This window comes from Pelobates fuscus, chromosome 5 (genome assembly GCF_036172605.1).
Source record: "Pelobates fuscus isolate aPelFus1 chromosome 5, aPelFus1.pri, whole genome shotgun sequence".
Classification (NCBI taxonomy): Eukaryota; Metazoa; Chordata; class Amphibia; order Anura; family Pelobatidae; genus Pelobates; species Pelobates fuscus.
The window spans coordinates 71,156,307-71,179,264 of record NC_086321.1 but is presented as its reverse complement, the minus strand read 5'-3'; positions in this window follow the sequence as shown (position 1 = coordinate 71,179,264).

Sequence of the window (22,958 nt, the reverse complement as noted above, 5' to 3'; positions counted from 1 at the left end):
TGGTAATGAGGTAACACGCTGAGGGGACTTGAAGGGCAGAGGCCAGCGGCGCTCTGCCCTGATGCCAGCTCTTCTGCTGGGGTAGCCTGCAGGACATCAGGCTCTGGACCAGGAACAAAGGTAGGGCAGAGGCAGACTGCACTCTGCCCAGCTGCCAGCTCTTCCGATGGGGTAGCCTGCAGGACATCAGGCTCTGGACCAGGGACAAAGGTAGGGCAGGGGCCAACTGCACTCTGCCCAGCTGCCAGCTCTTCTGCTGGGGTGCTGGTAACGTAGTCTGGCTCAGTAGCCCGGGAAACATAGGAGTCAGTGAGGGTTAATGCCGCCTCTGTTAACCCTGGTGCCACGCTAGGAGTTAGCTGGGGAGGGGAATTTGTACTTACCCCCTCCTCCTGTTGTCCCGGTGAGGGTAGTTGGGGATCTGGACAGGCTGCCCAGCATCCCCGTAGGTCAAGCACAGAGACCACGGTCCCATCTGCGCCGTCCGGGAGATTGGTGTCTCCCCTTGTTAGGGTAAGCTGCCGCTGGGGAGAGGGGGTGCTGTGCTCCTCTCCCTGAAACACAGGCTGCCGCTGGAGAGGGAGACCGCCTGTCTCCACTCCGTAACATTGTCCTGCTGCTGGAGAGAGGGACCAACTGTCTCTGCTCTCTGTAGGACACACTGCTGCTGGGGGGGAAGGACGACACCTTCGACCCCCTGTAACTCACACTGCCGCTGGGGAGGAAGGCCGACACCTTCAGCTCCCTGGGGTTCACACTGCCGCTGGGGGGGAAGGACGACACCTTCAGCCCCCTGGGGTACACACTGCCGCTGGGGGGGAAGGACGACACCTTCGGCCCCCTGGGGTACACACTGCCACTGGGGAGGAAGGACGGCACCTTCAGCTCCCTGGGGTACACACTGCCGCTGGGGGGGAAGGACGACACCTTCGGCCCCCTGGGGTTCACACTGCCGCTGGGGGGGGAGGGACAACACCTTTAGCTTGCTGTAGCACATACTGCTTGAGCCTGGGTGTCCGTATCCTCAACTCCCACAGTAGTCGCTCAAATGCCATTGCCGCACGGTTCTCAGCACTCAACTGGCGCATTACTTTGGAGACCACCTCGTTTGTAAGGTCTGGGCCATAGCAGACCAACCGCCTCTTCACCTCCTCAATGTAATCGTCACCCTCGTAGCAACGTACCATTTTGAGGTGTTCTTCGCAGGGCTCTATCCATGCCTGCTCCATGCTGCCGCAGATAGGGACGCTGTGCAATGGCTAGCGCTGCCCTCAATTGTAACTCCAAACGTTACCAGTGTCTCTGAGCTGCTTCTCCTCGCACTAGGACGCCATCCCACCGCTGCCACCAATGTAACGGAGCTCCGTGTACTCCGACCGAGTACCCTCCGTTGATGGATGCTCCTAGCGCTCTCAGAGGACTCCAAGCACTGCAGACGACACCACAACCACCGCAGGCTCCACAACCGCCGTAGCTTAACTGGAGCCGCGCCGTCTTCCTTCCACCCTGGATCGGCTTCTGTCCTCCACCACCGTGTGGGGGAAGACCTCTCCTCCAGGAGAGCGTATCCGGAACAAGCTCTTAAAAGAGCTAAGTGATTAAGCTCTGGGGAATATGCAGAGCATAGCAATCCCCAGTGTGATACAGCAATTCCCTCCAATAACGAGACGAGGCTACGTTTTGAAGGGTCAAGAAGAACTGAGGACTGGAACACCCAGCCTGCTTTTTATTAGAAAAAGGTACACACAGGACACTCCCAGGGGGAGGATGAAATTAACCAATCATATGCATGGTAACACCCCCACGTCTCCTCCCCTCAGATAACCAGTTAACATAATTAAAACGTACATTATTTTACCCAAGTTCTGGATGTACCCCAAAAACAGGCCCTTGTTCAGGGGACCAACATACCTAAAAATCAGTCAATTCGGATGAATGGTTCGGGAGATACAGAGTTCCAAAGTTTTGACCGACCGCACAGACCAACTAGCCGAAAATAGTTCCATGAGTTTTGGCCTTGCGGTCGGTCTCCGTTCGCACGGTGAAAAGACACGAAAATCTTGCCATCCATTCGAATCTTGGTGTTCGCTGAAATCCCCATAGACGATTAAGTATAACTACCGAACGGTGGGACGTTCGGTAGTTTCAGTACGAATTTATGGAGGTCTGGAGGACTCAGCGGTGTTCGCCTGTTTGCGTATCCGTTTTTAGTTCCATGCGGTTACAGGCAACCACCGCTGTTCGTGCGCAAGATGGCCGCGAACACGTGTAAAGTCCCGAAATGGCGGCCACCTATTCAGAGCACAAAGAATTCGTATGAAATCATACGAACGGCTGCATTCTCCAGTAATGGTATTTCCATGCAATATATATTCGTATAAATCCCCCGGCTGTTCGGTTATATTAGCAGTCCAGACCTACAGCATAGTTAAAGGGCTAGAGTCAGCCTAATACAAATCCATATGCCCAAATATAGTGTTTAAAGTGCAATACAGTCCAGGACCATAGTTGCAGGGGAGGAGGCAGGCAAGCAGGCCTCTCCAGGACAAATTGGCGAAGGGCACTTCGTCACACCTTGAGCTGTGTAAGGGGCCCTACAAAATGGAGCTGCTTCCTGTTCGTTAATTGTTGTGAGCACTGTTAAAAACAGTCTCCAGAGAGCCTCTTCTACACTAGACCTGTGGAGCCAGACTGAGCCCATCATCAGCCTCTTGTCCTCATCTGGTGGTAAGTAGGCAATCCAATATATTATTAGTGGCACTAATCTCTAATTTACCAGAAGCACTACAGCATAATGTAGTGGTTCTGGTGTCTATAGCCTGTGCCTGTAGGCTTTTTAATTGGCGTTGGCCCATATGGCAGAGCATATGGGCGGGGCATTGTGATGTCACATGGTGGGCAGGACATATGGGTTGGCGGCAAAAAAAATTTTGCCTAGGGCGGCAAAAATCCTTGCACCGGCCCTGAATAGTGAACAACCGTTAAGGATGGTGTCACGGACAACGCAGAAGAGAAAAATGCCAACTCACAATCGGTAGAGCTATGCCCAGCTCTAGGTAAAACAGCATACAGTGGTATTTGAAACTACTCCCCACATGTAGGATATAGTTGGACAATAGGTGATTCTTCAATGCTTTGTTCAACGACTCAAATGCGTGTCAGCATATAAAAAACATAAAGGAAAAAAGCGGACCAATGGTACAATAACGTATGACACCTGCAGCTTCAGACAAACACTGAAGTCCTGAGAGTGCTAACTTACAATAAAAAGAGCTATAACCAGCTCTGAGTAAAACAGCATATAGTGGTATTTAAACATACACATGTAGGATATCCTTCTGGTGATGTATGGAGTGCAGGATTTATGAAAGACAAAAGCACAAATAAAGGGCCCATAGTGTTCTCAGTGGATAAAATAGTGCTAAAAGGTAAAATGAAACGTACTTACAATATATAGAGCAGCCACACTGCTCTATGAACCAGGCGTGAGTGGAATAATCCCCACCTAAGGATTTCTTTGTAGTACTGGATCTTTAAAACAGTAGAAGACAGCCTGCTATGTCAAGACAAGCCTCAAAAGGTGAGTCCTACACTAGCCATTAGATATGCTGATATCAACCAAGGCACCCTATATTTTTGTTGTTTCCTGCTCCCAGATTTATTGAAGGGTTTGAGGGGTGCCCTTCCCCTCAGGTGTGCAGCTCCTGTCTCCTCTGTGATCAGTACTGTTTCGCTGTTCCACCCCAAATTCTATTTCTCTTTGTTATATATGTACTGAGGCCTGGTGAACAGAAGTAATAAATGCTGAGTATAACCGAGGCCATGTGGGCTGACAATAATAAGCTACAAATATGAAAACGGACTATGGCATAGCATTTATTATACAAAAGAATGTAGGGTGAATAACTAAATTGCATATTATAAAATACGATATGTTCAAATACAGTAAGCATAATGCATGAACCGAATTGAGGTACCACTGTGATGCTGTGATTGAAATAAGCCGTATTTGCGTTAGTAGTGAAATTCGCCATATCTGAGTGAGGAAGGAATACGGACTGAAATGCTAATGCCACCCTAGTTAGTGAAAGGCCAAATGAGGGCTGAATATGTGAATTTCAGTGATAGCTTGGCCGGATGTGGCAGTGCCCAATGAGCTTTGAGGGAGGGCTGTTCTTTTTTTTTTTTACTCAAATGAGGTAAATTAATACTTGCATAGGCCTTACTAGGCAAATACCAGCTTTTTGTTTGGAGTTCAGGTATTTTGTGTTGATGAAATATAACAAATTATCCAATAAACACCAAAAAGTGCAAATATGTTGATAAAGCTACTTAGTTTTTTATAACAGCTTTCCAAGGTCCCTTCCCTGTTGGTGAGTCCCTTCCCTGTTGGCGACCTCATATAAACAAGATTTGGTATAGAACATATGGGATACAGCTGAGTACCTAAAGATACAAAAAAACATTCTAAGTGACACCAAAACCTATAAAATCCTAAAAAAAAAGACCCCATGCAGGAATTTAACCTTGGACTAAAACAAATTATAGTGAAAGCTAGAGATGAAAATATAGTCACACAACAAAACTTAGATTTTCTCATACAAAAACCCCAGTTATACCATTTTTTTTACTTTTTGCCTAAATTGCATAAATGCTTACCTCCCCCCACCTCTCCCCCCTAGACGGCCCATTATAAGTGGGATAATTTCAATAACAGCCAATGCATCAGCCTTTGTGGATTCCTACTCACAATGGTTTGCCCAGAAAGCCAAATCATTTATTAAAGATACTAAGTCTATCCTTTAGAAAATACCAAATGGGAGGATAACTATAGTTGGGCCACCCTAGATGTTACATCTTTATTTACGGTAATTAGCCATGAACTATGATTGGAAGCCATCACTTGTTTCCTGAGGGAAGATAGGAGTTTAGAACCAGGAATAAAGTAATTCCTTTTGGTTTCAGTTAGGTTCATTTTAGAACATAACTATTTATTTTTCGATGGAAAGCTTTTCTTGCAGGTTGTAGGGACCACCATGGGCACTAGGTTCGCCCCCAGATATGCCAGCATCTATATAAGGCAATGGGAGGACCTTTGGTTGTGGTCAAATCGTGACTGGAGAGCGTGCCTGGCACTCTGGTGGCACTTCAATAATGACATTCTGATCATCTGGAGACGTTCTCCTCAAACATTTAATTTGTTTGTCCAATATTTAAACAAAAATCCAGTTAATTTAAAATTAACAATTATCGATTTCCTAAATGTGACACTGTTTAACGAGGACAGGAACGTAAGATCCCATTGTTTTTTTTTTTAAAAACCCACTGATGGCAACAGCTACGTTCATCATAATAATTTTCATCATCAACCATGGCTTAGAGGAATAGCCAGAAGTCAATTTACTCGAGTGAGACAAAATTGCTCCAATTTTAGAGATTATGAACTTCAGGCCAATCACATTAAAAGTAAATTAATACAAAAAGGTTATAAGAAGAATCCTATAGAAAAATAAATCAAAATAGCTAAAAACAAAGAAAGAAACGTGCTACTTATGGATAATCCTAATAACACCGCAAATACAAATTGTCAACATAGTTTCTTAACTAGATACAATAAGGATCACTGGAAGATTTAAAGGGGCTTGACCAAACATTGGCCTATACTCTTGCAGGACCACGTGTTGAGTATGATTTTGCCAAAATAATCTAACAACAATTTATAAAATAAATTGCAATCTAAAAAATCTTTTAGCTCCCAGTTATGTCAGAGGCATACAAACCATCAACCAAAGAAAGAATCAGGAAGATTCAAGTTTTAGAGAATGTGAGGGATGTAAAACTTGCCACACCATAAGACTGTCAAAGACCAAGTCTTTTAAAAGTAATATCACAGGAGAGGTGTTTCCCGTTAAAACACGGATTGACTGCCGCACGGACTTTGTTGTTTATTTACTTCAGAGCCCGTGTGGCAAACAAAATGTGGGACGCACCAAACGACACTTTAAAGTTAGAATATTGGAACATGGCAATAATATTAGAAAAAATCTCGTATTGCACTTGGTCCCGGTACATTGTAACTCCAGTCCAATGTTGACCTTAAAAAATATGGAGTTAAATATTTTTTAAGACTACTACAAAAGAGCGAGAAGTGTTCACTAAGACTAATCTGTTTTTCAATTGATTAGAGAGCCGAGAGTAAACCCTTGATTTTCTCTTGTTCATTTGGGACAATACGACCAACAACGTTTTGATTGAAGATTTGGAACGCATTGAATGAGGAGACGGAACGCAAGCGGGAAATTGAATAACATTGTTGGTTTTACACCGTGGCAAGTGAAAGATTATAAACAGCTGTGAGGAGAGAATGTGGAGGAGATCGATTGGTGCAACAGATGGAACAACCCACATACACACTGGAGACAATCAGGAACAGCCCTATATAAGAGAACTCTCTAAGGGGATGGTTAGAACGACTTATTGTTAGTGATAATGTTTAATCATCGTGACTGTCTTGAATTGGTCCCTGAGGAAGTTTCTTAATGAAACAAAATGTGTAGGACCGGAGACCTATATTGCTTTTATATTATTTTATCTATTTTTATTTTTGCTACATCTAATAAATGATTTAATAGTCACCTATCCAATTCCTGATTTCGATCCAGAAAGCCACAAGCTGACAGAGGATCCTGACCTCCCTATTGAGGGAAGGCAACTTTAAGGTGCTGAATTATTTGGAGTCTGTGAGTTCCATATTAAGTTTGTGTTTGTGTTGATGACCTTTGAACCGGAAGTAGACGGCTCTGTACTGAACCAGTAAGTCGCAGCCCAGTGGAAGGTGAGGCTTGTGAATTTATAGCCGGGTAAACCCCTCCCACAACTATAGGCTCCGCCTTTTCATATATATTTGTATATATATATATATATTTATATATATAGTGACAGCTCACAAAGGAAAGCACTGAGGGGTTCATATATAGCACATAGATTGCTGTACAACATATACCCAGGAGAGTGATTAATTCAATGCTTTCCTACGGAGAAATTTGATGAATGCGGCACTCCACCCTAAGGAGAATTGGATTGGAGCGACTCTAGAGTAGGCCATACCTCCTCAATTGCACTGTAGGGGGAGGAGGAGAGCTGAGTGGTGCTGAGTGAGGTTCCGCGATGGAAAAGCTAAGAAAATATCCTTGACTATTTTTATGTCGGACAGCTGGTTTGTATTACTATCGCTTTAGTATTCCTTTAAACTGTGTTTTTTTTATTTGAAGAACTTTCTCTCAAGTTCCCTTGAGAATTCTGCATTGAGTAGTAGTTCAAGGTAGTTCATTAGGAACTCGTCTTGGGAGACTTTTCAATGAGATTGCCAGAAACAACGTAGAAATCATTGAAAATGTGAAATTCAAAGATCAATTGACATAGTCTATCTACTTTAACTTGAGTATGTAGCACTGTTCGAGTTAAAAAAAAATTGAATACATTTGATATTTTTTTTGCATTGTAAGCCTCTAAAACTTTAAATTAATTTCATTATTTAATAATCACACAATATTGAGATTGGTACTGTGGGATCACAACATTAACAACAAACAAAATGGATCCATCTTGAAAATATCTGACATTCGTTTTTACTCTTTTTATAGAGCATTGGTAATGATAATAGGTGATTGTGTGTTATTAATAAATTGTTATTTATTAATTAATTGTTGTTGTTTAAACGCTTACACATTTTTAAAAGCTACATAATGGCAAAATATATTAATGATTTTGTTATACAGTGATCCCAATGTTTAATGACATCTACATAAACACATAAAACAAACCAGCGACTGCTAAAATTATAATATTGCATAGATTATTGGATGATTAAGGAACTTTTTTTTCACATATGAGAATACTTTAGAGATCTAAATGAAAGCACAGCTGCTCCAACTTTTTTCAAGCACACTGAAATTCTACTGCAGAGATGCCAGATGTCTGTTCTTCCATTGTGTGTGTACCGAGAACTCAACTTTCCAGAGAAACATTGTATGATAGTGTCTGCCACATCCAATCACACATTGCATTGGATACACATTGTAAAGTAAGATGGACGTAATGAATGGAGTAATATTTGGAATGCATAAAACATGGATGTCCAGATGTCGTAAATGCACCTGGGAGATTTTAATCGAAACACAAATCCCCCCAAAATGTTTAATATGTTTTACTATATTTCAAATGTGCAGTCATTGAAAGGTCTCACAGCTTCCTCTTGCTTTTGGTAATGTGTTATGTAGTAGCAAGATGTCAGGCAGTCACAAATATTCACAAGCTTTGCATTAACAAATACATAGTGTGTATACAAGTAGTCTGTTTGAACATTCCTACTAAAAATAATTCTGCTTTAAAAAGCGTCTGCCACTTTCCAGAATTTTTATTATTATGTGTGCTTATTCAAATACATTTGGGCTCAAAAATTTAGAAATTTTGGCACTGATTTTTAAAATATGACTGGTCATGCAAAACATTTCTTTTATTGAAGGATACTGATCATTTGAAGTCATTTATTATCACACTTTTTTTCCTGAATATAAATTTTTTTAATTTTAGTTTACGAAATTGTAGATACAAATATACATAAAAAGACATTGGATTGAATATAGGGATTTTTGCAGCTGCCGACGAAAAAAAAAAAAGAAAAATCATGGGGAAAAAAAGGAAAGGGGAAAAGGAAAGAGAAAAAAAAAAGAGAGCGCTCCTTTATAAAGCATAGTGATAACAGAAATCCGCCAAATGGTCCTGATCAAAAGTTTGCATACTCTTGAATGATTGACCTTGTTACAGACACACAAGGTGACACACACAGGTTAAAATGGCAATTAAAGATTCATTTCCCACACCTGTGGCATTTTAAATTGCAATTAGCGTCTGTGTATAAATAGGCATTGAGTTTGTTAGCTCTCATGTGGATGCACTGTGCAGGCTAGATACTAAGCCATGGGGAGCAGAAAAGAACGGTCAAAAGATCTGCGTAACAAGGTAATGGAACTTTATAAAGATGGAAAAAGATATAAAATTATATCCAAAGCCTTGAAAATACCAGTCAGTACTGTTCAATCACTTATTAAGAAGTGGAAATCGGGGATCTCTTGATACCAAGCCAAGGTCAGATAGTCAACTATTACAAAAGTCTGCACGCTGTCATTGATGCGAAGGTGGCAATATGCAGTATTAAGAACTAAGGGTATGCAGACTTTTCAACAGGTATCGTTTCTAGACATGTGCAATTCGTTTTGTTCCAAATGTACATTCATACTAATTTCAACCATTCGGACATTCAGATGCTTATGAATGTCTGAAGTGCCAAGGTTCTGAAGCACCGAAGTGACAAAGTTCGGTATTTCGGAAGGGCCGAAGCTCTGAAGCAGCGAGCCAAAGTGCCGAAGTGCAAAAGTGATTCAGATTTCTGAAAAGTGGCAAAACAAGAGAGAGGGAGGGAAAAATACATGAACGCTGAAAGGAATCTTGACCAATAAGCTAATTCCTTTTGTCCAATGTAATGCTTGCTTGCCCAGTTTGGTTTCAATTTTTTGTGATTGGTGTGAGAGGACAGCCAATTAATGGTGATTTTGTCACTGACACTTGGCCAATGAAGGCATACAGAGTCATTGAGGTGGGATAGTATATAAATCAGGCTGTCAGGGTGGTGGCTTGTATTCATGTGACCAGACTAGTTGTGATAGAGATAAATTACATTACATTTATTGTACTTTGCTTGTTGCAAACTTGAGGAGCCACATTGCTTTTAAGTTTATGTTCCAGGGAGAGAGAGAGTTTTGCCTTTTTTTTCTTCTGCATGTTGTTTCTTTTATTGAAGAGGGGGAGGGGGAATGAGAGAGTGTGTAGCTGTACAAGCCAGGTAGTCTGATTGCCAGGGTGTCTCTCTGCTGCACTGTGACTTTACAGCAGTTATTAATGTGCGTAACAGCCATCACTTGCTCTTACTTTGCTTTCTCACACACACTCTCACTTGCTTGTTCACACACAAATTGCTTTCTCACTGCTCTCACACTCTGCTCACTCTCTGCTCACTCTCAGCTCCTAAACTCTCCACAAAGATGGTGTCACAGGGGTGGGAATATATAGTGTGCAGAAGTGTTGCATGCTGGTAGTGCTCCCTAATTGTAAATTGTATATATTCTAAACTAACACTACTACTTATTAACTAAACCCAGACCACTTCCCTAAGAAGTGGTTATGGTGCTGCTGTGGTCGACTATGTAATGTAAAACATTGCTGTTTAAGAAGAAAAAAAACACAAATGTTTATTTTTCAAAACGAACAACATTCCGAACTGCTGAATGCCTGAAACGGATGCCATGCTGAACTACCGATTGCCCGAATGGCGCTTGCCTGTATGCCGAATGTCTGAACCGAATGTAATTTAGCAGTTCCGAAGTGCCAAACCGAACCGAATGACATTGGTCTTATTTGCCAAACCAGATAAAAAATTTTTACTTACCCGAATTTCCAAACTGAACCAATTTTTTTGCCCATGCACATCATGCACCTAGTCATTTAATTTTTTCTTTGTTGCCATGTTTTGTTTTATGATTGTGCCATTCTGTTATAACCTACAGTTATATATGAATCCCATAAGAAATAAAAGAAATGTGTTTTGCCTGCTCACTCATGTTTTCTTTAAAAATAGTACATATATTACCAATACTCCAAGGGAATGCACACTTTAGAGCACAACTGCATTTAACAAATATGTATTTGTGAGATGTGAAAAGCAACACTAAATGTAAAAACCCACACCTCATTATTCTGCATAAGATGGACATCTTCATCTTTGCTCTGCGTTAATCATTATTATAAGCTCTGTCCTTTGCACCAGGCAGTCACCATAGAAAAAGCAAAGAAAGGGAGAAATTAAACAATGTGTCTATTTCTCCTCTTCATCATCAATGATTATCTTGATTTTGCCTTGTCTGAACTGGATGATGTTATTATGTAATTTACAAAATCTTCACTATAAATTTTAAAGAAAATGGAGCATCTCATGAAAAAATGGTTAACACGAGTTACAGATGATTTTCAAAGCTTTACACGGTGTTGTAAATTCCAAAGCAGTGACTGTTCCCATTTTACTTTGCTTCACAATGAATTGTCCATCTTTGCAGGGTTGTATTTAGCACAGAGCAGTGTTTGTGTTTGAATGAAGCATGTTTTTCTATGGAATATGTACTGGTGTGTTTGTATGTAGTGTTGGCATTTTAAAGCAGGCATGCATTTGTGCATAGTGTTCTTTTTTGAATGCAGGGGTGTGTTGATATAACATGGTGTTTTAATACAGAGGTGTGTTTGTTTGCATATATACAGATACACATACACACACATATTATTATTATTATTATTATTATTATTATTATTTATATAGCGCCATCAGATTCCGTAGTGCTGTACAATGGGTGGACATACATGTAATTTGTAACTTGACAACTGGACGTACAGGAACAGAGGAGGTGGAGGGCCCTGCTCACTGAGCTTACATTCTAGAGGGAGTGGGGTAAAGTGACACAAAGGGTAAAAGTAGGGGTACAAAGTAGGTTGTTAGAAAAGTATTCACTGGGGGTTTAGTAGGTAATTTTTGACAGTTGCAGGAGAGGAGTCATAGGGGGTGGGGGATAAAAACCTGCTAACAGTATAATTGATATGCTTTCTTGAAGAAGTGAGTTTTCAATGATTTTTTGAACGAGTGGAGACTGTGTGAAAGTCTTATGGAGAAGGGAAGAGAGTTCCACAGAAGAGGTGCAGCCCTGGAGAAATCTTGGAGGCGAACATCAGAGGTGGGAGTATGGACAGAGGATAGACGTAGGTCTTTGGCAGAGTCTTGCAGAGTCGACAGGACATACTTGTGTATTAGGGAGGATGGAGCAGCATTATGTAGGGACTTGTAGGCAAGCACCAGAATTTTTAATTTAGCCCTATATCTAACTGGAAGCCAATGCAGGGACTGACAGAGCGGGAAGGCGTGGGAGGTGCGAGCGGACAGGAAGATGAGTTTCACGGCAGCTAGTGTGGTCCAACACGCAGAACTATGTAACATCTACATAGACAAAACAGGAAAGGATAGAATGTAAACCGGTCCTTAGAATGGCCAGAGTAATATGTTAAAGACAGAGAAAGGTCAAGAGAAAGCTGAGGTCAAAGACACCAGAAATACACAATATTGTTAAACAAGCCATGTCAGGGAAACCAGAAATCAGAATAGTCATGAATAGCCACAGTCAAAATACCAGGAATATCAATAATAAGACAAGAAAACGCACTCTCGGGAACCAGGAACTGAAGCCGCGACAGAGCAATGAACTAGGGAACTTCAGGGATTTAAATATCCCTCCTTTTGCTGTGATTGGTCAGAGCATGACCTCTGACCCCAGAATGTGTCACACACACGTTCATGTAACCCTGGGGGGCGGGGCTATAAATGGCTGCAACCGCGTGGTCGGTGCCATTTTGTTTTGCCGCAAAGGAGATGGATGCCTCAGTAGGACGGCTCCCAGCTCGCTGGTGAGCAGGTAAGCTCAGCTTGACAGCGCGGTTGCACCGATCGGGCGCGACCTCGTGCAGCCGGGAGCCGTCACAATGCCCCTGGGAACATGTAAGACCACTGAGAAGGGGATTTCAGTAGTCAAGGTGAGAGAGAACAACAGCATGGACCAGCACCATAAATAGGGGTGGATGTGTGCTATGTTTTTGAGATGGAAATTACAGGAGTTGGCAATTGATTGGATATGAGGGGTGAAAGAGAGGTTGAAGTCAGAAAGAACACCCAGGCAGCCAGCCTGCGAGGTAGAGGTGATGGTAGCGCCGTTGACTTGGAGGGAGGGAGACACGGGAGTAGCAACACTTGAGGGAGGATAGACCAAAAGTTCCATTTTGGACAGGTTGAGTTTAAGGAAGTGAGCAGACATCCAATTGGAAATCACAGAGAGGCAGTCAGAGACACGAGTCAAGATGGGCGGAAAGAGATCAGGAGAGGACAGGTGGATTTGCGTGACATCTGCATAGAAATGATAACGGAAGCCAAAGGAGCTGATGAGTTTACTAAGGGAGGCAGTATAGATATGTGTGTGTCTGTGTGTATGTCTGTATGTGTCTGTATGTGTGTGTATGTCTGTATTTGTCTCTGTGTGTGTGTGTCTGTATGTATGTGTCTGTGTGTGTCTCTGTATGTATGTGTCTGTGTGTGTTTCTCTGTATGTATGTGTCTGTATTTGTATTATACAGACACACACACACAGACACACACACAGACACATGCATACAGAGACGCACACAGACACATATACAGAGACATACATACAGACTGACCAGCATGACCAGGTGTCACGATACCAAAATGCAGTATGTATATGATAATAGATTAGTTAACGTTTACCGGCCCTTACCGGCCCTTAGAATGGCCGGAGTATACGTTGTAAGAAAAAGAATAGTCAGGGACAAGTCGAGTCAGGAAGCAAAAAATCAGGGAAGCGAAAAACCAATAGCCGGGTCACAGGAAACCAGAATGGAGAATAATCAGGGAAAGCCAAGTTCAGAATACCAAATTAGACACAGAATATAACGCACTCTTGGAACTGTAAACAGAAACCACAAAAGGCAATGATTTACTCACAAAATGCCCTTTTAATAGTCTATGCCTTTAATTTATAGCCACTCCCCAAAGCGTTAAAATTAATTCGCTTTGGCGGGCCGTGACATCATTTGCATCATGACGTCGTAAAAAGGGGCGGCGCTTTTGAGATATCAATATATCAAGCTTACATTTGGTCATAACACTCAGAACACTCAGAACCTTAGCAGTGTCCAGTTTCAATTTTCTTTCTTGCAATGCCGAACTCTGTTTTACAAGTCATCAGAAGGCTGCAGTGCCCACCAAAGTAAGGGGCTAAGATGAACCTCCGTAACAACTCAAGTTCAGCCAAAGCTGAAGATCAATTACAAATAATGTATAATCGCTTCCTGTAGAGAGGCTACTCCTCGTCCTTGTTGTATACACCATTATCTAAAGCAAAAGAAAATGTGAAACAACTTCATCAGACTACATTGTTGTCAAAAAGTAAAAATGAAAATACCTCACAACGAAAATATCTCATAATACAGCATTTAAGTTTATATCTAAATCAGTTAAAACAAATTGGAATATCTTATCAATTGATAAGACTTTACCTAATGATTTCAAACAACATCCCACGTTCAGTTTCAACAGAGGTTTCAATACCAGAAATTTATTAGTACCCACAAACCCGAAACACTGTTACGAAAAAAACTGGTTACATAATAGAACCCTTAAATCGGACTGTTTCAAATGTAAAGGATGTGTAACTCTGTGTGATAGAGTTACTAAGTCATATTTTGACCGAGGAGGGACAAAGCAACCAGTTCCAACTGGTCTGCCAGTGTCCGTGGGACAACGCCCTGCTGGAGAACAATGGGACAGGAGGAGGGGAAGAGGCACACCTTCCCATGGATTCAAAGGGGCAGAAAAAGTGTCCCAAAAGTTTCAATATGTCCATACACTGTTTTTAAAGTGCCAGCACTAGTCCAAATAAAAGTCCATAACACCAAGTAATTGAAGATAATTGAGTTGATACAGTAATTAACTCAATTATCTCCCAAGCAGAGGGGAGGATTCTCATTGTAAAAAGTGGGTGTGCTTATCCATGTGCCTTTGTTTTATTGGTTGTTAAATTAACAGTTCCAGTGCCCCACAAGGTCCACGTGGGTGGTAACCTTGCTGGGAAAGTTGTATATAAGCAGGAATAAACGCTCATTGGAATCAGTTCTTCTTCACCCTCAATCTAGAGTCCTGTCTCTTATTGGGGGTAACCGGCTATGTCACTACAAAGGATTGCTATGCTCTGCATGATCCTTTGGATAATCACTTCTAAGCTCTTTTAAGAGCTTGTTCCTGTTTCCCTCTCTTGGAGAAGAGGCTCACCCACTGGAGCCTGGAGCCTTGTCGTAGGTCCAGGGTGGGTAGGAGACGGCAAGACCCCAACCAAGCTACGGCGGTTCATGGGGTCTCCGGTGGTTGTGGTGTCTTGCAGAGCGCTTGGAGCCCTCTGGAAGCGCTAGGAGCATCCAGTAACGGAGGTACCCAGTCGGGGTGCCAGGTGGTCCGTTACATTATCTAATTCTATTAATATACTTATTTTATTTATTAATTTAGACTCATTATTAAATTTTCATTCCTCCCAGTACTTCAAATGGACAAAAAGGGACACATTCATTGTAAGTTGAGTGTTGGCAAGGGGTGGGACTTTTCTGAGGTGACTTACTAGGTAACTTACTTATAATAGGTGACTTACTAATAACAATTTATACAACTAAAATGAAATTTAGAACAAGAACAATGTATCTTATTTACACAGACATATTTAAACACGTGTATTGAGGTTTAATTACTGTGGAGCTTTGTTATGCACTAAGACACACCAACAACATGGAGCAACTAGAAAAGAGGGACATTAGGAAGAAAGAGGGACAGAGTGATCTGGGTCTAAAATAGAGACTGTCCCTTCTAAAATTAGGACACTTCGGAGGTATGCATTTTATGAGACTGCTCTTGAAGGAGAATGTTCCCCTGTGCCACTTTAAATTTAATTAGATGTTATTCTACAAGCTTAAATCCTGTAAATACCACAAAGCATTTTGAGTAGATTTGGATCGAAGATCCTGTTTACATTCCTTAGAGCAATACCATGAATGCATTTTTTTTGCTGGCTAAACTGCTAACACTAGAGATATAAAGCCCACACAAAAGGGCACCCTTCACTTTTAAAACAAACGTTTTCAGCATTCATTGGGAATCTCCAGGAAAGCACAAGACATCCTCCATTTAAAGTTTCTGTGCCTCCTATGATTCTTGTAAAAAAATAAATCATCATAACATCACATGATGTCTACTTTTTACAATAATTCAGTTTATGCTTTTTACATTACTTCTAATATCATGGTGTTTGCCTTTATGGGACAAATAGTATTTCACGTAGAGATAATGATAAAAAAAAAAAAAAAAAAAAAAATGGAAAAGAAAATTGTCTTCATGTACCATTTATTATTGTTATTTGACTGATAAGTTTCTTTTAAAGACATAGTTATAAAAATGTCCATTAGTAAATATCAGGTGACAATAATTGTATGAAAAGGAACGATCTGTTTGGTGGTTTTCATTATTATTAAATGAGGTCTGGCAGGAAGCTCTGGAAAGTATAAAAATATTTCTGAGCAAAAAAAGAGCATTTTCCCAAGCTTTAAGTAATACATTTGAAGATTTAACACATATGTAGGCATAAAAGTAACCAACATAGAACTACCATATTGAACGTTAAAACAACTTTGATGTTTCTCATAGATAATTGCAAACAGCTTACTGCGTAAGTGCATGAGGTAGTGAATAATAGTTCTAAAATGGATCAAACACATGTATTTAATAACAAAAAGGTAAACGGAAGACATATTTTTAATTCACACTTTAACCCCTTAAGACCGCAGCCAAATGTACAAGTTGTGATCCAAAAAAAATGTAAACAAACCACAGAATTTTACTATATGTCTGTTCAACAATAATTTACCTCTTTCATACTAAGTGCACCCACACTTATTATATATCATTTTGTTCAGGGGAAACAGGGCTTTCATTTAATATCAAACATTCATGTATGGAACTCCATTTTATATGAATAAAATCTAAAAAACTTGAAAAAATTATGAAATCTTGTTATTTTTCAATTTCAGCATGGCAATTTAACTGTTAATGTCAGAATACTATTCGGTTTTCCTGCAATAAAACATACATATTTGTATTCAGAAATGTCTCACGAGTAAAACAGTACCCCCCATGTATAGGTTTTATGGGGTTTTGGAAAGTTACAGGGTCAAATATACGACTTGTCCATTATTTTATTTTCTGCATAGAAATTTGACAGATTGGTTTGAGTGACCTAGGTTGCCTTTTAGACCGTATGGCAGCCCAGAAATGAAAATTACCCCCATCATGGCATACCATTTGAAAAAGTAGACATCCCAGGGTATTCAAAATGGGGTATGGACAGTCTTTTGTAGTAGCCACTTGGGCACAAACCCTAGCCAAAGTTAGCGTTTTTTTTTTGTGTTTTCTTTTTTTTACATAAAATCTGTACTTTCACTGATAATATTATTGTTAGTATATAGTTTACTGCCCTGAAACACTCCTAGTTCTGCTCAGTGATGCCTCACGAGCGCCATGGTACCCCCCATGTATAGGTTTTATGGGGTTTTGGAAAGTTTCAGGGTCATATATACGGCTTATCCATTTATGCTTTTTCACCTTGAAATTTGTCAGATTAGTTTGCAGTGTCCAGGCTGCCTTTGAGACCGTATGGCAGCCAAGAAATGAAAATTACCCCCATCATGGCATACCATTTGAAAAAGTAGACATCCCAGGGTATTCAAAATGGGGTATGCCCAGTCTTTTCTAGTAGCCACTTGGGCACAAACCCTAGCCAAATTTAGTGTTTGTTTGTTTTTTTTGCATTTTTCACATAAAATCTGTACTTTCACTGATAATATTATTGTTAGTATATAGTTTACTGCCCTGAAACACTCCTAGTTCTGCTCAGTGAGGTCTCACGAGCGCCATGGTACCCCCCATGTATAGGTTTTATGGGGTTTTGAAAAGTTTCAGGGTCATATATACGGCTTATCCATTTATGCTTTTTCACCTTGAAATTTGTCAGATTAGTTTGCAGTGTCCAGGCTGCCTTTGAGACCGTATGGCAGCCAAGAAATGAAAATTACCCCCATCATGGCATACCATTTGAAAAAGTAGACATCCCAGGGTATTCAAAATGGGGTATGCCCAGTCTTTTCTAGTAGCCACTTGGGCACAAACCCTAGCCAAATTTAGTGTTTGTTTGTTTTTTTTGCATTTTTCACATAAAATCTGTACTTTCACTGATAATATTATTGTTAGTATATAGTTTACTGCCCTGAAACACTCCTAGTTCTGCTCAGTGAGGTCTCACGAGCGCCATGGTACCCCCCATGTATAGGTTTTATGGGGTTTTGAAAAGTTTCAGGGTCATATATACGGCTTATCCATTTATGCTTTTTCACCTTGAAATTTGTCAGATTAGTTTGCAGTGTCCAGGCTGCCTTTGAGACCGTATGGCAGCCAAGAAATGAAAATTACCCCCATCATGGCATACCATTTGAAAAAGTAGACATCCCAGGGTATTCAAAATGGGGTATGCCCAGTCTTTTCTAGTAGCCACTTGGGCACAAACCCTAGCCAAATTTAGTGTTTGTTTTTTTTTTTTTTGCATTTTTCACATAAAATCTGTACTTTCACTGATAATATTATTGTTAGTATATAGTTTACTGCCCTGAAACACTCCTAGTTCTGCTCAGTGAGGTCTCACGAGCGCCATGGTACCCCCCATGTATAGGTTTTATGGGGTTTTGAAAAGTTTCAGGGTCATATATACGGCTTATCCATTTATGCTTTTTCACCTTGAAATTTGTCAGATTAGTTTGCAGTGTCCAGGCTGCCTTTGAGACCGTATGGCAGCCAAGAAATGAAAATTACCCCCATCATGGCATACCATTTGAAAAAGTAGACATCCCAGGGTATTCAAAATGGGGTATGCCCAGTCTTTTCTAGTAGCCACTTGGGCACAAACCCTAGCCAAATTTAGTGTTTGTTTGTTTTTTTTGCATTTTTCACATAAAATCTGTACTTTCACTGATAATATTATTGTTTGTATTTAGTTTACTGCCCTGAAACACTCCTAGTTCTGCTCAGTGAGGTCTCACGAGCGCCATGGTACCCCCCATGTATAGGTTTTATGGGGTTTTGGAAAGTTTCAGGGTCATATATACGGCTTATCCATTTATGCTTTTTCACCTTGAAATTTGTCAGATTAGTTTGCAGTGTCCAGGCTGCCTTTGAGACCGTATGGCAGCCAAGAAATGAAAATTACCCCCATCATGGCATACCATTTGAAAAAGCAGACATCCCAGGGTATTCAAAATGGGGTATGCCCAGTTTTTTCTAGTAGCCACTTGGGCACAAACCCTAGCCAAATTTAGTGTTTGTTTGTTTTTTTTGCATTTTTCACATAAAATCTGTACTTTCACTGATAATATTATTGTTAGTATATAGTTTACTGCCCTGAAACACTCCTAGTTCTGCTCAGTGAGGTCTCACGAGCGCCATGGTACCCCCCATGTATAGGTTTTATGGGGTTTTGAAAAGTTTCAGGGTCATATATACGGCTTATCCATTTATGCTTTTTCACCTTGAAATTTGTCAGATTAGTTTGCAGTGTCCAGGCTGCCTTTGAGACCGTATGGCAGCCAAGAAATGAAAATTACCCCCATCATGGCATACCATTTGAAAAAGTAGACATCCCAGGGTATTCAAAATGGGGTATGCCCAGTCTTTTCTAGTAGCCACTTGGGCACAAACCCTAGCCAAATTTAGTGTTTGTTTGTTTTTTTTGCATTTTTCACATAAAATCTGTACTTTCACTGATAATATTATTGTTGGTATATAGTTTACTGCCCTGAAACACTCCTAGTTCTGCTCAGTGAGGTCTCACGAGCGCCATGGTACCCCCCATGTATAGGTTTTATGAGGTTTTGGAAAGTTTCAGGGTCATATATACGGCTTATCCATTTATGCTTTTTCACCTTGAAATTTGTCAGATTAGTTTGCAGTGTCCAGGCTGCCTTTGAGACCGTATGGCAGCCAAGAAATGAAAATTACCCCCATCATGGCATACCATTTGAAAAAGTAGACATCCCAGGGTATTCAAAATGGGGTATGCCCAGTCTTTTCTAGTAGCCACTTGGGCACAAACCCTAGCCAAATTTAGTGTTTGTTTGTTTTTTTTGCATTTTTCACATAAAATCTGTACTTTCACTGATAATATTATTGTTAGTATATAGTTTACTGCCCTGAAACACTCCTAGTTCTGCTCAGCGAGGTCTCACGAGCGCCATGGTACCCCCCATGTATAGGTTTTATGGGGTTTTGGAAAGTTTCAGGGTCATATATACGGCTTATCCATTTATGCTTTTTCACCTTGAAATTTGTCAGATTAGTTTGCAGTGTCCAGGCTGCCTTTGAGACCGTATGGCAGCCAAGAAATGAAAATTACCCCCATCATGGCATACCATTTGAAAAAGTAGACATCCCAGGGTATTCAAAATGGGGTATGCCCAGTCTTTTCTAGTAGCCACTTGGGCACAAACACTAGCCAAATTTAGTGTTTGTTTGTTTTTTTTGCATTTTTCACATAAAATCTGTACTTTCACTGATAATATTATTGTTAGTATATAGTTTACTGCCCTGAAACACTCCTAGTTCTGCTCAGTGAGGTCTCACGAGCGCCATGGTACCCCCCATGTATAGGTTTTATGGTGTTTTGGAAAGTTACACGGTCATATATACGGCTTATCCATTTAGGCTTTATTACATTGAAATTTGGCAAAGTGATTTTCTGGGCCTATATCGCATTTGAGAGAGCATGGCAGCCTGGGTAATAACATTTCCACTATTATGGCATACCATTTTCAAAAGTAGGCAACCCAGAGTATAAGAAATGGTGCATTGCAAGATGTTTGGTCTAACCACTTTATCAGAAATGAAGGGCCCACATAGGGGTTATAGCTTTATTTGTGCTTTTTCACGCACATGAACTCCATTTTCACAGGACATTTCATATTCCTGATATGAGTTATTGCAACAAAGCCTCACTATTTGTATTTAACATTGTCTCCTGAATGTAACAGTACCCCCATGTACTAGATTCTCTGTTTTGGGGGGGAAGTCATGGGGACAAAAATATTAGATGTCCTTTTCAAAGTTGGCAATTTAACAAAGTGATTTTCTGGGTCTATCTCGCCTTTGAGAGAGCATGGCAGCCTGGGTAATAACATTCCCACCGTTATGGCAAACCATTTTCAAAAGTAGGCACCCCAGAGTATAACAAATGGCATAATTTGAGATGTTTGGTCTAGCCATTTTAACAGAAATGCTGGGCCCATGTAGCGATTTCTACTTTGATTTTTGTCTTTTTAATCAGATAAATAGCATTTTCACTGGAAATGTCATAATACAGATATTAGTTAGTGCACTAGAGACTTGGTATTTTGATTTAACACTGTCTTCTGAATATAACGGTACCCCCACGTACTATTATTTCAGATTTTACTGATAAGTCACAGGGCGAAATATATTAGATGCCCTTTCAGCTTGTAAGTTTGCCAATATTATTTTCTGGGCCTATGTAGCTTTTCAGAGAGTATGGCAGCCTGGGTAATAACATTCCCACCGTTATGGCAAACCATTTTCAAAAGTAGGCACCCCAGAGTATAACAAATGGCATAATTTGAGATGTTAGGTCTAGCCATTTTAACAGAAATGCTGGGCCCATGTAGTGATTTCTACTTTGATTTTTGTCTTTTTAATCAGATAAATAGCATTTTCACTGGAAATGTCCTAATCCTGATATTAGTTAGTGCACTAGAGACTTAGTATTTTGATTTAACACTGTCTTTTGAATATAACAGTACCTACATGTACCATGTTTCCAGGTTTTTATTATATCACATGAATAGAACAGTACCCCACATACACTTTGATCTGAAGGCAGAGAGAGGCAGATAGATCTTTGATATCACATAGAGAGTCACTGTGCGAAAAGTTTGAGAAGTAAAAAAAACGAAAAAAACAAACTATTTTTTGTAACCCTTTCAGTGCTAATCACAGCATTAACCCTGTGATCAGTTTTTTATTGGGAAGTCACATTTCAAGTACTACAAATGTAGTATTTTGAGTTGTTTGGTGTAGCCACTTTAGAATGGCTAGCGTAAACAGGGACAGGCCAAGGTCAGGGGAATCCAGAATTCAGAGTAGTCGGTAAAACAAGCCAATGGGTCGGTACAGGCAGCTAACAAAGCGTAGTCAGGACAAGCCGAGGTCAGAAATCCAGGTAAATCAAGCAAACAAACTGCCAAAGTCCCATACAGAGTGATTCAGAAATTCAGCTCTGTATGGTAGACTTTGAAACAGTCTGTTATGCAGAGGGCGGGTAGAGATGGGCAGGTTGGACAATAAAAACTGGAGTCCTTTCGGACTCCTTTCTTGTAGCAAACACGGCACTTTTTTTGGGGAGCTTTTTTACTAGGGGTGGATGGGATTCGGGAAGGGAAGTGTTTGCCACAAAGTCTTTGGAGATCTCCTGATTCCAAAGTGGGATTGGGGGGCTGGGTAAATAACATACGGGACAAAATGCTTAATGTGAATTCGAGGAAAGGGCAGGGCCTACCTATGACCTCTTTTGTATAGAGGACATAGGCATTGAAAATTGCAATCTGGCTCACGTAGATTGCAATTTTCTTGTACCAGGTCCTAGTTTTTCGGTTCACCAGATAGGGCTGTATGCATTGGTCAGCCAAGTCTACTCCCCCCATAAACTTGCTGTAGTCTACAATGCACTTCGGCTTTTCCAGATGCTCAGTGCTACCTCTCACAGACACTGGCACTGTACTTTCGTCATGCATCGTAGACAGCATGTATACATCTTTCCTATCTCTGAAGCGAAGAGCAAGCAACTCATCCTGGCGGAGAGCTGAAGAGGAACCTCTACTGCTTCTGCCACTTGCCAGGGCTTGGGGGAAACCCCTGCGATTCTTCCTCACTGTGCCACAGGCTAGGGTTTCAAAACAATATAAATTTTTAAATAATTCTATACTGGTATAATAATTGTCAACCCATAGCCTATATCCCTTATTCAACAAGGGAAGGATTAGATCCCAAACAATCTTGCCACTTGTACCCACAGAATCAGGGCATCCTGGTGGGTCAAGATGGCTATCCTTCCCCTGGTAAATGCGAAACGCCCATGTGTAACCAG